We start from the raw sequence: 14,376 nt of genomic DNA, 5'->3' as shown, positions 1-14,376 counted from the left end.
TGCTCTCTGGGCTCTGTTTCAGCAAAACGACATTATCCATCATAACTCCATGTTGTTAATGTGAATTTTATCACCTTTGTAGTTTTGTTTATTAATTTATTAACTTATTCCCATTTATAGTTACATAGGAATTAAAAGCATAAAGCATAAGTGTATAACTATGCCTTAGGGCTCTGTGACAGTGTGTCACCTTTCGAGACAGGAGCACACATTACCCAGGTTCAAGAAATTCTGGGCAGGACGTTATCAGAGTTGTCCTGCAGCTTTGACTTTCTGGTCTGGGAGTCGAAAGATACATTCTCTTCCCAGGACCAGCTAGGTACCCTTCCCTTGGGCACCTGCGTCCCCTGGCCCCTGGCCCCTGCAAGCCTCACTTTTTTCTTTTCTTTTCTTTTTTGGCCACACCGTGTGGCATGTGGGATCCTAGTTCCTGACCAGGGATCGAAACTGCGCCTCCTTCATTGAAAGTGCGGAGTCTTAACCACTGGACCACCAGGGAAGTCCCAAGCCTCAGTTTCTTCATCTATAAAATGGGAAGAGTGAGAAGGTGATGGCGCCTACCTACCCCGAGATCTTCCCATCCCCAGCGTCTTAGCATTTGTCTTAAGCCTCTCCAAAACCCAGAGCACAATGGGGGAAAATGAAACATTCACTCGCTAGAGAGAAAACTCTCCTGCAGGCCTAACCCCTATTGCAGGCAAGAGAAGCTCTGTCACTAAGCCATCAGTCCCACTGGAACACCGAAGCTGGATCAGCCAGGGGTCGGGCGGGGAGCGAGCCAGAGGCCCATTAGTGCTTTCCTCATCAGGACCTAGTTGTCAACAGCCTAACAAGACCTGGCTTAAGCCAGTGATCTCCCAGGAGCTGTTATCAACCCGCACAGGCGTGCTCTGTGGCTAGATGTGAAACCAGTGTGTGATAAGTTCTTCTTCTTCTTCTTCTTTTTTTTAGGAAAACAACATTAAATTCCCCAAGGAGCACATTCCTTCATTGTGAAGTATTCCCTACCCATCTCCCCCATTCCCTCAGAAAAGAAAGGAAACAAAAAAGGCTTGGCTACTTCTTCTGTACAGGCTCCTTAAAAAACTATTTTTACAGCTCTCTAGAAAAGTCCCCTCTGATGGCGGCAGCCGGAGTACATGAGGGGGCAGGATGGAGCTGACGCAATGCACATTTATTAGCAATGTGGAAAATTAAAAAGGTACTGGCTCTTCCACGGCCCAGCTCAAGGGCAGCCCCACAGACCTGGGAAGCCCCAGTGACAGCTGTTGATCTGGTGGTCTCCAGGCTGAGTCCTCAGATGCCTAATCAGTTGCAATCCTAGATTGGCACAGCTGAGGGAGGCTTGGAGAACATCTAGTGTCCGGAGGCCAAATACTTTTTTTCTCTCTCTCTGTATTTTTTTGAATTTTATTTTCTTTTTATACAGCAGGTTCTTATTAGTTATCTATTTTATACATATTAGTGTATATATGTCAATCCCAATCTCCCAAAGGACAAATGCTTTTTATCATGCATGCCAAATCTAATTGATTGGTAGGGGCTGCTTGAAGCCCTGTGTTGAAAAGGATTCTGAGGCTGGATCTGGGTCCCATGGGAATGAGTGCTGTAATTGATTAGCAATGTCTGCCATGGATGAAAGAGGAAGAGGGCAGTATTCATGCCATGTGTTGGCCACTCCTGGTCTAGTCCAGCCTTCCCATTTTATTGATGGGCTAGACTGAGTCCCAAAACCCACTGTTTATAGGGTCTTCCCCAGCCTTCTTGGGGGCTGGCTGTTGTTGGTAAGTGGCAGGGAGCCTAAATATCTCTGAGGTCCAAAGATGTCAGGTCCAAAGACTGTCTCTGAAAAACCAAAACAATGATTGGGTTTGGTTAATACAGTCAATTGCCTGTTTCCTGGAAATAACTGGTAAAACCAGTCATCTCACGGGATTAAGTCAGTTCAACCAATGAAGATGATTTGGCAGGCCCAGGTGACCCCCACGCCAGTGTTTACCTAACACTAATGTTTAGATGGTCAAAAAGAATCAATGGGGCTTCCCTGGTGGCGCAGTGGTTGAGAGTCCGCCTGCCGATGCAGGGGACACGGGTTCGTGCCCCGGTCCGGGAGGATCCCACATCCAGCGGAGCGGCTGGGCCCGTGAGCCATGGCCGCTGAGCCTGCGCGTCCGGAGCCTGCGCGTCCGGAGCCTGTGCTCCGCAACGGGAGAGGCCACAACAGTGAGAGGCCCGCGTACCGCAAAAAAAAAAAAAAGAATCAATGGGTGAGACTCACCAACTACTTGGCCTCAGGACAATAAAATCCCCAAATGGCCAGTGGAGTCGCTCTAATCAAATGGACAACTATCCATCTGGTCTCTACCCAACGAGCTTGGGTCTAACCATCCTGTCTGTTACTCCACTCCCTCACCCCCATCTTCTCCTCCCTGCCAAGCCTGGCTTACTTCCTTCTCCTCTCCCGAGTCTGGGAGAGACCGTACAATAGACTCTGCTTTCTCTGACCAAGAATCCTTCTGAGGTGGGTCAGACACCCGCCCTCCCACCAAATACCTGTATATCAACTCTGCATCTTAGATTCTCTCCTCCTGTCTATGACAGCTCAGGGAACATACAGACCACTCCTCAGGGCACAGACTCGCTTGACATCACTGAGAAGTACTGGTACCACTGGGTCGCCCGACTCCAGCTCTCGGGTCATGCTTGCTGCCCTGGATAAAACCATTCTGTCTGGTCCACCTGGGTTTCATGTGCTACTCAGAGTAGCAGATAACTACTTCTGAAGACCCCTGAAGGGGGCAGTCCCACGGTGAACATTTGGGGTGGGAAAGAACTTGGCATGTGACGAGGGTATGCTGAGGAGTGCGGTAGGGGACACAGGTCATTGATAAGGTGAGCCAGGCTGTTGGAGAGGCCTGGCTCTCTAGGCACCCTGGCAGGACTGCCAGCCGTCACCTCCTGGGAATGGTGAGACAAAGCAAGTTCCTCTCGGATCTCCCAGCACTTGTCACACTTCCCTCTGGAAAGTCTACCTTGGCATCTTAGATCCCCAGCTCAAATTGAACAGTTCTTTTTCCAGGGACAAAAAAATAGAAAAACAAAAACAGGCCCTTACTCAGAGAACTTGGCTAAGTGGGAAAAGACCCTCAGTGGTGGGGAGAAGTCATGCTTTCACGTAGGACAGCTCTGAGCTGAACCCGCCTGACCACGTACAAGCTAGGAGCTTGGCCAAGTTCCCTAATCGCTCTGGGCCTCAGTTTCCTCCTTTGCAACGTCGGATAGAAAGATCCATGACCCTCATGGGTTGTTGGGAGGATACGGGATCGTCATTGGAAAGGGCTAGGCACAGGCTTGGCCCGCGGTGGCTACTAACAGTCTCCTGAACACCTCTCCTTTCCTTTCAACGCAACACATACGGTCCCTGACTTTCAATGGTTCAACTTAAGATTTTTTGATTTTATGACGGTGCGAAAGTGATACACGTTCAGTAGAAACTGTTCTTGGAATTTTGAATTTTGTTCTTTTCCTGTACACGCGGTACATACTCTCTTGAGATGCTGGGCAGCGGTAGCCAGCCCCGCGATCACACCAACGCACAACCATTCGGTACCCAGACAACATCTGTTTTTCACTTTCAGTCCAGTATTCCATACATTACATAAGATAGTCAATACTTTATTATAAAATAGGTTTTGTGTTTGCCAAAATAGGTTTGTGTAGGCTAATGGAGCGTTCTCAGCACGTTTAAGGTAGGCTAGGCTAGGCTGTGATGTTTAGTAGGTGGGCTGTATTAAATGCTTTTTTGACTTAACAGCACTTTCAGCTTCTGATGGGTTTATTAGGATGTAACCCCATTGTAAGCAGAGGAAGAGCTGTACTTCGTGCTTCAGGGCTGTGACCCTACCACACCTCCTCCAGGAAGTCTACCCTGAACACCCTCAGCCATTCATGCAGCCTGCTCGGGGGAACTTCCAAGCTGGCCTGACTGTGTCCTGTACTGGGAGCCTTGTTCTCCAAAGAGCCTATGGGTCACCAGGGGCCAGGGTGGTCTGCACCTCCCCTTGCTCCCGAGAGCCCCCAGCTTTAGGCAGAGAACACAATGGGTGCTGGATAAAGTAGCCACACAGATCCTGGCATCCTCTTCCCCCCACCCACCCACCTAATCTCACTGGTTCCCCTGATTTTCCAAACCTCTGTCTAGTTTCTTCCTAATGCTTCTGTCTCCACGTCTCCAGGGTTCTGTTTGCATGAGGGAAAGAAGTCTACACACACACACACACAGAGCTCAGAAAGCATTCAGTTGCTCCCGGGCGGGCTGCCAGCGATTGAGTGACCTGCAGCTTCCCCCCCAAATCACATTCCACTGGCACGGATCTTGCCCCGCCTGACGCCAGCCTCCGAACTCGCCCCCAGAGCAAACATTTCCAGTTGGCAGCCCGGCCTTGTTTTTCTGAGGCCCTGATTCAGGCTCCCTTGTAGAAAACAGAAAACAAAATGCAAGGGCCCAAAAAGGAATTCAAATCAAATGTGAACGGAGGGGGGTGAGGTGGGGAGGCGTTTGCTCCAAGGCACAGGGCAAAATAGGAGCTTGGGGATGTGCAAAGATTTTCTAAGAAGCAAACGCACATGCTCACAAGCCCTCCTTCCCTGCTGGCTTGGAGGCTGGGATCAATTCATTCAGGCCACTGCCTCCTGCTAAAAGACTTACTCTGTTCTCATTCACAGCTGTGCGGGGAGGACAGGAGGTGGGGGGCGGGAGGCTGCGGATCTGAAAGGAGAGGGTGGTCTGTGTTACAGGACTGGTGTTTGTTCTAAAGGGGAAATTAAAGGAAGAAAAATAAACACGGCCAGCCGGATTTTCACGCCAGCGCGTGTGGCGTCAGGGCGAGGAGGGGTGCGTGTGTGCATGTGCTGGCGTGTTTGCCTTCTCCAAATAAGAGCCGCTCAGTGGAAAGATGTCATAACCCAGGCTCGGGTGCTGGGGGACAGGCCAGCCAGGGAGGGCTGAGGCTGGCGCCCAAGTTTACCCATGGGGTCAGGCAAAGGCCAGGTGTCAGGACAGGGGCGCTCAGCCAGGACCCATTAGTCAGGGCTGGGCGTGTGGGGGCCAGACTTGGAAGGTCAGCCCCAAACTGGGCGCTCGGTCCCTGGGGAAGAGGTGGGCTGAGAAGCATTACTAGGGAAGGATGGACTCGGGCCTGGAATCGGGTGCTCATCTCGGTTGGAGAGGGCCATGAAGCAGGGAGGGAGGGATGGGAGAGGCCCAGGGGACAGGAAGGGGCTAGGTGGGGTGGTAGGGTAGGAAAGGGGATGGTGAGGATGCGTAGCGGATTCCAGAGTGAGTGTAGACTGGCCACAGAGCCGGTCAGCAGGGCTGCAAACAACCCCCTGCCCAGGGACAAGGGTCCCGTGAGGGCACCGGGGAGGAAAGAGGAATCCCAGGCCTGAGGGCATCTCAGGGCCTGGGCTGGGATATAGGGTCCCGGGTCCGGCAGAACCCGAGAAGTGTTGTCAAGAGTCAGGGGCCCTGAGTGAGCGGGCTGTCACATGGGAAGCTGTGAGAGGTGGTGAGGGCTGGCAGCTCAGAGCTCACACTGGGACCCAGGTGGCTGTGTCCCTTCTCCACAGTCCCAGCTTTCCCACACAGGGCAGGGCCTGGCATCTTAAAGGCTTCACCTGGCAGTAACGAAGAGATCCCAGGGTGAGGGCCCCGGTGAAGTTTGCAGAGGCTGTAAGGGCTCAGCTGTGACAGTCCAGTGCTGCCGGAGCAGGAAGTCACACAGCCAGTAGGAGAGATTCAGGAACCGTGGTCCAGTGTCCCCCAGAAAATGTAGCGGGACAACCATGTTTGAATCACCTGGGATATATAATAAAATGTACATCTCTGGCGTTCTTTCCACCTGCTGGACCAGACCTCATCTGATTGGGCTACCAAGGAGCTGCACTTTGGAAGGTCAGCCCAGGGGGTTCTCCTGCCCTCCACGATGGTTCCAAGATCTTTACCCTCCAGCCCTTCTTCTCTGGCTGTACCCCTACCTGTTCAGACTCTAGGAACCATAGGACTCACCACTTTTCCTCTATCACAATCTGTGAGGAAAGTAGTTAACAAGCCTTCCAAGGTTACTCTGACTCCGATTCAGGACATTTCTAACCTCAAAGAAATGAGTCTCTAATGGTGGAAATTCAGGCCTGGAAAAAGCCAGAGGCAGGTTTGGAGAGTACATGGGAAGCCTTTCAACTAACCCTTAACTTCACTATATCATTGGGATGCCCCACAGGTAGCTTTTAGAAAACTTTTTTCCCTTTATTTATCACTTCTCGGAATAGTGAGTTAGTTTTCTCTAAGCAGCCTCCAAATTTTTTTTATTATGATCATATTTTAATTCACGGACTTTAAAAAATATTTGACATGTTTCAATTCGTTGCAGGGTTTTTGTTTGTTCAGTTTTGTATTTGATGCTCCAATGATCCCATTTTATCCAGGAGGAGCCCCTTCAGTCTGGCATCTGAGTCCTTTTGACACGACCTCAGTGGTGTTTGACAGCTGTCTTATCTTCTAATAAAAGATGCTCTGGGCTTATCTTATATAATTGTTGCTCTGGACCTGGAAACAGCCAGTTCTCCAAGAAGGCTTGGTTCCTTTCAGTGAGAAAAGATGCTTAGAGAGCACAATTTGGTCACTTTATGTGCTCAATCAAAAACAGCTTATTTTCTTTCAATCTCTCAATCTTCTCCAAGTAGGACTTGAGTCTGGGCCCAAGGGCATCTGAAGGATACCACACCCTGCCCCATTAAGTACGTCTTTGCTCCTTGGAGGTAAGCTCTCTACCCATCTGAGGCAGCTTCCCCCTCCCCTTATCTTCTCCTCAAAGATTAACCTTGGTCCCCCAGGCTGGCCCATCAGCCCCAAAGCCCTCCTCACCATCTTTCTTGGATGTATACTATAATGTGAGGAGCATAGCACAGACCTCAAGGGAGTTGCCATAGTTTCTATGCCATAGTTCCTTCATCTTCAAAGTGAGGTCAAAAAGTATTTTATTTTATTGTATTTTATTTTATTTATTTATTTATTTATATTTTTTTGCGGTACGCGGGCCTCTCACTCTTGTGGCCTCTCCCGTTGCGGAGCGCAGGCTCCGGACGCGCAGGCTCAGCGGCCGTGGCTCACGGGCCCAGCCGCTCCACGGCACGTGGGATCCTCCCAGACCGGGGCGCGAACCCATGTCCCCTGCATCGGCAGGCGGACTCTCAACCACTGCGCCACCAGGGAAGCCCAAAAAGTATTTTAAATGAGATAATTCAGGCAAAGTTCTTAGCACAGTGCTTGGCAAATAGTAAGAACTAGAAAACTTCCTAGATATGGCATTCCCTGCCAGGGGAGCCTACGAAGTCTTCATGTGAAAATAGAGTTTCTCCGGAGTCTTCTCTGACATTCCCGAGGCAGGAGGGTCTGTAGATCCCCACCTTGCTGTACAACAGCGACACAAAGACGGTTTGAACTGGTTTTAGGCTTTCTTTCTTTGGCTGCACCTCGCTGCTTGTAGGATTTTAGTTCCCTGACCAGGGATCGAACCCGGGCCCTCGGCAATGAGAGTGCAGAGTCCTAACCGCTGGACCGCCAGGGAGTTCCCAACGTTTTGCTTTTGAGGAAGGGAGTCCCCAAGTGGGAGAGGAGCATTCAAAGGAAATAAGAAGTCCCAGGAGGGAGGTCTTAATTTGCAAGAAACAAACAAATGTATGTGTGGAGGATGATGGGCCTTGCAAGGCACGTGTGGGACAAAAAGGGCGATGCGGATGTTGTGTGAATACAATCCACAGTTCGGCAGGGCCTCGTGAAGTCTGGACCTGTGGGATCTGAGGCTGCTCTAGGGACCAGCTCCCCTCTCTGTGGACATCAATAAGGCTGGTCACAAATACTCAAGTTTTTCCTCTTTCCATGCATACTGTAGCATCACACGACTCTTCTACCTTTAAAATTAGGCACAGCCATGAGATTTGCTTTAGCCAATGAATTGTAAGCAGAAGGGGCATGTGTCACCTCTGGACAGAAGCCTTAAGAGCTGACACGTAATTGGCTGAATGTCCTTCCCCCACCCCTGCAATCGTGGAAACCCGGGTCAAAGTGGAGCCTCTGTTGGCCTGAGTTCTCACACAACCACAGGGAGCGGAGCCTTCCCTGCTCACCGGTGATGGACAAGTCGTGTATGGTCGGGAATAAACTCTTGTTGGGTTAAGCCACTGAGATTTGGGGGATGTTTGTTCCCACGGCAGAATCTAGCCTATCCTGACTAATTGTTCTCCCATCTCTTTCTCCGTAGTTCACTCCCTCTCTCAGGGAGTCAGTTATTCTTTCCATGGACTCTAGGATAGTTCTTCTCTCCTTGTAGCCTCACCTGCTCTTCATTTCTGCTCCCTGCATAACTTTTGCTAGCTTAACATTCTCCCGTGGCCCCGTCTCTGCTCTGTGGCCCTGCCTGGAACCACTTCCTTCTTCAGGATATCTCAGTTCAGAGAGACAAAGAAAGACTCTGATTGCCCCAGCTCGCCTCTTCATGCCAGGCCACACATGGGTTGTTGCCCGGTGTCTAGACTGGCTCTGTGGGCTAGATACCAATTCCTGGTCCAAAGAACTGTGGAGGAAGGAGACAAGTGGGGTAGGCGGTACCACACGATACAAATCATAGCACCTACCTGAGGATTCGGGTGGGAAATGACTATCTGGACGTGACTAGGAATAGGCAGGCGCCAGATGGGGGGCAGGGGAGGGAGGAGAAAAGAGGAATATTTGCTTTTAAGCATTAAATCATGTTAACCCTCCGTCTACAAGATAGTCAACATCTGGCTGAAACAAGAACATTCGACGGAACATCTGGATACTTGCTCTGCTCAGTGTGAAACAGCTGGATCTTTGGCAGCATCTGTGTGAGTAACCAATGTGGGGTCTCCTCTGTGTGTTTCACATCACATTTGGGCTTTCCTTTGCCTGTAACAGAAAACCAGACTCAAACTGGTTTAAACGTTTTAAAGGGAAATTCTTAGCTCAGTGGGCTGAAAAGTTCTGAGAGGAGGCTGGCTTTAGGTAGGTGTTAATCTAGCAGCTGAACAATATTACCAAGGACCCAGTTTCTTGTATCCTGCTAACAGCTTTATCCCCAAACTGACTCCCCTCAGAGGTCCCCAAAAAGCTACCAGAAGTCCCATGGTTACATTTACCTTGTTCAATCACAAGAGTGGAATCATATCTGACCCAGCATCCCTAGCAAAAGGCTTGACATCTACTCTGATTGGACAGGAGGGGGTCACATGCTACAACCGATCCTGTCACCGTGACCTAAGGGTACTGGAATGTGCTGACAGGCTTAGTCACATGCTCCACCCTTGGACCCTGAGAAGGAACCAGCTTCTTCAGAACGCCAAGGACACCCAAGTACAAGCTGGAGAATGTTGGGAAGGGGAAAGGGGCATGGAGGTTTACATACTGCTAGACACAAGGTTGGGACTAAGGTAAGGCCAGTGAGGAGGCCAGGGCACAAAGTCTAAGGAGGCACTCATTTTCAGGGTTGGGTTCCTCACTTGCTTTGCCCTAGTCCCAGCTCTGGCTGCACAATGAATTACCCCAAAATTTGGTGGCTTCAAACAATAAATATTTATTATCTCATGGTTTCTGTGAGAAAGTCAGGAGTTTGAGAGTGGCTTAGCTGGAGGGTTCTGGTTTGGGGTTTCTCAAACCCCAAAGTTTGAGAAGATGTTGGCCGGGACTGCGGTCATCTGAAGACTTGACTGGGACTGGAAGATCCACTTCCAGCATGGCTCCCGTACATGGCTGTTGGTAGAAAGTCTCAGTTCCTCCCCACATGGACTTCTTTGTAGGGCTGCTGGAGTGCTCTCATGGCATGGTGGCTGGCCTCCCCAGGGCAAGTGATCCAAGAGAGAACAAAGCAAAACCTCCACTGCCTTTTATATCTAGTCTCGCAATTCACACACCATCACTTTTGCCATTTTCTGTTCATTAGAAATGAGTCACCAGGTCCAGCCCCTGCTCAAGGGGAGGGGAATATGCTGCCACTTTTTGAAGGAAAGATTGTCAAAGAATTTGTAGACATATTTAAAGACACCATGTGAGGCAATAAGATGACTGGGTCACTAAAGATACCCTGAATTATTGCTCCCTTACTTCGCATTATCTAAGGCCGAGATGACACATGCTTTATCTTCTGTGCCAACTTTGATTGACAATGACTGTCAGAGAAAGAGAGCTATAAGTGATTAGTAATGTCTGCCCTAAGCCTAAGCTATAAGTGATTAGTAATGTCTGCCCTAAGAGCCATGGCTTCCTACAACATGGTGCCCTATTTCTTTGATAACAGAACTTGTCTGTTGAGAATCCAGATGCAGTGTACTCAGAGAAGGTGGGCCCCAGATGATGAATCATGATTGGCCTAAACCAACCATCCCGTGGGAAGCGGTAATCCCATTCCCCCTTGCCAGTATTTTGATTGGGAGATAGAGATGTAACCCAGTCTGGCCAAAAGAAGGGGAATTCTGATGGAGAGGTTCTGGGAAATGTTATCCTCTCAGATAAAATGGTACTGGTGAGGAAAATACTTCTTTTGAAACCAATTTTAGGAGGACATAGTGCTTGGAAGTCCAGCTGCCATCTTACAACCAAACAGAAAAGCTATGGGAATTTCTGGGAAATGGAATCAGAGCCCAGACATCACAGAGCTATTGAATTAACCGATCCTGGAACTGCCCTCCTCTGGACTTCTTGTTTTGGGAGATAATAAGTGCTCTTATTGAACATTTTGGTTGGGTTTACTGTTACTTGTGATCCAGAGCGACCTAGCTGATAATGTGAGATGGTCCCATGTTTTATGTACCTTCACGTACCTTGAGGAAAACCGGACAAGTTCCTTCCTTACATCCTGAAAGAGTCTGACTCAGTATGACTTATCACATCCTTCCTCATGACTGCCAGGTACACTCCAGAGCCTCTTCTTGGCTAAGTGGGAAAGCAAAACACTGCACTTCATTTTCTTTCCTTTTATTAGATGCAGACCTTCCCCAGAGACCTCGCTGAAGTAGCCACAGCCCACTTCAGGTCTGGGCCCCAAAAGCAGGTTAATCAGTCTCTGAGAAGGGGAAGGGCTCCTAGCCCCCAAGGAACTTGCCTATGACAAACCCCTAGACCTGGTCACCCTGGGATGGAGCCAGGTGTGCTGGGAGGTCAGGTTTAGCCACGAGTACAAGCTATTCCAAAGGGTTTTACCCTCCTTCCCTTCCTCTCCCTGCCCCTCCTCCTTCCAAGAGCTTCCCTTCCTCTTTATTTTCCTGACCCTATATCCAGTTTCCTTCTTTCTCATTCCTTCTACTCTGGATACATGGATACGCAGAACAAGACTAAGATTCCCGGCTTCTCTTTCAGCTGGAGGTAGCTCTGGTGACTACATTCTGGCCAGTGAGCTGTCAGGGGAAGCGACGTGTGTGCAATGCCCACTTGGGTCCCTAAAGCGGGGGGCGTGCCCTTCCCCCACCCCTTCCTCCACGCTGCAGCTTGGAATTGTTAGGAATGGTGGAAAAAGAACGCAAGCCTTGGTTTTCACTCTAGCCCTGGACTACCTACCTACAGCTGTATGTAAGAAAATCTGCCATCTTGTTTAAGCGTCTGTTACCTGTAGCCCTTCCTCGCCCCTCTCCTCCCTCTCTCTGTCCTCTCCTCTCTCACATCTTTCTCTTCCTTCTCCCTTTCCCTCCTGATCTTCAGATCCCCTCACCTTCCCTTCCTCTCTTCTCTCCAACCCACTGGCCCCTTCCAAACAGCAGGCGGCAGGAGCAGGTGGCCAAGGGCCCAGATGGCTCTCTTGTTCCCCCGTCCCTGTGAACCCGGTCCTGTCCTGAGGGTCCTGACCAGCTGGAGGTTTGTTGCAACCCCAAGGTGTCTCCCACTGTGTCCGGCTCTGCGCTCAGCCTGGCCTGCTCCCGGGGAGGGGCAGAGCCAACCAGGGCACCTACCCCAGGCAGCCCATCCTGTGGCCCAGTGCCCAGTGCCCAGTTCCAGTCTCATGATTCCACGGTGACCGCTGTGATGCCTAGGACTGGACGCTTGCCTGGGCTGTAGACCATCTGGCTGTGCCCTCTGGCTTCCCCAGAAGGGAAGGCGTTTGATGCTGGGGAAGCCAAGCCAGCCTGAGCTGGGGGCTGATCACTTCTAACTCTCTTATTCTTCAGTCCCAGGTCCGAACTCTGCACAGGTGGGTGATGGTGGCAGAAGAAGAGGGGGTAACAAGGGTGCTCTCTCCCCAAGGGCACCCCCAAACCACCATGACCTCCGCCTCCCAGCCCTGCCTTCTGAGCTCCAGTGCCAGCCTCCTGTCCCCGCTCAGCCCTCGCAGGCAACAGATGGTGCCTTGAAGACAAGCCCTGGGTCCGGGCCGGGCGCGGATGTCAGCTGTGGCGGGGCTCCCCTTTCACCCTCCGGCAGGCGGCTGGGGCAGCCCCCGCTCTTCACCTGGCTCAGTCCGGCTTAGCAGAGCTAGCAGGGCTGAGGCCAAAGAAGCCACATGCAGAGCGTTGGTGGCCCTTCGGGAGTGGAGGCCTGGCCTGCGGGAAGAGAGGTGGCCAAGGCCCCAGGTGGGTAGGAGAGCAGAGAGCAGCCAAAACGAGCCTCGCCCACAGCCGGGGATGTGAGTGCGGGGCCTCCGCTGGGCTCAAGTCACGGGAAGCGCAGGAAGGGCACCCGTTTGCCTCTGGGCTGCTCCTGGCGATGGTCGGGACACGCAGAAGGCCCCTCCCTGTGCTACCCCTTGGTTCCAGATCCCCACCCGCCAAGCCAAGCTCCTTGATCCGAGCCAGCCCTGGACAAGCGGCAAGGCTGGCAATGACTTCACCTGACCACTCCCAGATGGGTTACCGTCAGCGCGATGTCCTGACAGTGTGATGTCACGTCAGGATTCTCGAAACACTTTCCATCTGGAGTCAACACCATCCTTGCAGCTGCTCTGAGGGCCGCACCCCACTGCCAGCCAAGGGATGGGATCAAGTGTCCTGGTGGAAGCCAAGCTTCGGGCAGGCTTAGGAAGAACAAAGTCAAGGCGGGAGCTGCTGAGGGAACAGGGAAGCCCTTGTGGGGCTCAAGTGCAGAAGCTCTGAGCCCGCAGGGGAGCAGGGAGAGGCCCATAGAGGTCACAGCTGGGCCAAGAGCCCCGAGGCAGGGGCTCAAGGGGGAAATCAGGGACCAAAGAAAGTTATGTGAACATAAATGGAGCCTCTCTCTCTGTCTCTGTCTCTCCGTCTCTCACAGACACACATGCACTTTCATACCCATACCATCCTCTCCGTACTTCATACCCCCAAGCCTCTGAGCTTTGTTCACGCTGTTCTCTTGCCAAGAGTGCCCTCCCTTCACCTGGCGAATTTCTGTCATCCTTCAGAGGGCAGCTCACATGTCACCTCGTCAGTGACACATCTCCGCACACTGACACCCTCTATACCCCTCATCCACTGGCAGGTTCGAGAACCCTCCTCTGAGCCCCTCAGCCACACTGAGCTCGCCCGGCAGGGCTGGCAGACGGGTTCACAGCCTACCTGCCCACTTCCTCCTCTGACGAGGACCAGGCGTGACTTGGTCCTCCATAGACAGGTAGGTGGTCACCAGGGCCTGCCCTTGGAGGGTTTATGGACAGGCATGAGGACACGCTGGTGGGTCACTCAGTTGCCCCACGCTGAGCACACAGTTGGAGCTCAAAGAGTTACTGACTGAATGCATTTACACAGGCCTTTGTCATACAGCCACACACAACTCACAGGTCTCTCCCTCTCCCTTCAGCGTCTTGGTGTTATTTGGGGATCGGCCTTTAGGGTGGGGAAAAGATGCCGCAAAAGCAGTCCAGTTTCGTTGGGACAAAGTCAAAGCTGCCCAGGTGTTTCCCACACCACAGAAGCCCCGGGAAAAAGAGGGAGGCCTGGGGGCCGGACACCAGAGAACCCTGTGGAAGGCCCGTTCGCCACTCACTAGCCACGTGGGGCTAAGCCTCAGTCAGAGCCTCAGTTTCTTCCTTGGTCTAATGAGAATATCTATGGTAATAATATTCCCAGTGTTGTTAAAAGAGACAAATGAGGGGGCTTCCCTGGTGGCGCAGTGGTTGAGAGTCCGCCTGCCGATGCAGGGGACACGGCTTCGTGCCCCGGTCCGGGAAGATCCCACATGCCGCGGAGTGGCTGGGCCCGTGAGCTATGGTTACTGAGCCTGTGCGTCTGGAGCCTGTGCTCCGCAACGGGAGAGGCCACAACAGTGAGAGGCCTGCGTACCACAAAAAAAAAAAAAAGAAAAAAAAAAGAAACAAATGAGGGAACGTGTGACCAAAAAACGTAACACAT

General features: G+C 51.6%; 2 long non-coding RNA genes across 3 annotated transcripts; one reads left to right on the top strand and one right to left on the bottom strand.

Annotated features, from left to right (window-relative positions):
* Positions 1 to 8,884: 8,884 nt before the first annotated feature.
* On the bottom strand, positions 8,885 to 11,861 carry LOC114487395 (uncharacterized). Its single transcript, XR_003682446.2, has 3 exons — positions 11,775 to 11,861; positions 10,891 to 11,002; positions 8,885 to 8,983 (listed from the first exon to the last, which is right to left on the bottom strand). It is a non-coding gene; the product is annotated as an uncharacterized lncRNA (long non-coding RNA).
* On the top strand, positions 11,350 to 13,270 carry LOC114487396 (uncharacterized). Of its 2 annotated transcripts, none has more exons than XR_003682448.1 (3): positions 11,350 to 11,631; positions 11,765 to 11,917; positions 12,229 to 13,270. It is a non-coding gene; the product is annotated as an uncharacterized lncRNA (long non-coding RNA). The 2 variants fall into 2 exon arrangements; XR_003682449.1 differs by having other exon boundaries at positions 11,350 to 11,635.
* Positions 13,271 to 14,376: the final 1,106 nt, after the last annotated feature.

Source organism: Physeter macrocephalus, chromosome 12 (assembly GCF_002837175.3).
Source record: "Physeter macrocephalus isolate SW-GA chromosome 12, ASM283717v5, whole genome shotgun sequence".
Taxonomy (NCBI): domain Eukaryota; kingdom Metazoa; phylum Chordata; class Mammalia; order Artiodactyla; family Physeteridae; genus Physeter; species Physeter macrocephalus.
The sequence above is the reverse complement of the archived record's forward strand: the minus strand, read 5'-3'. Positions and strand labels throughout refer to the sequence as shown.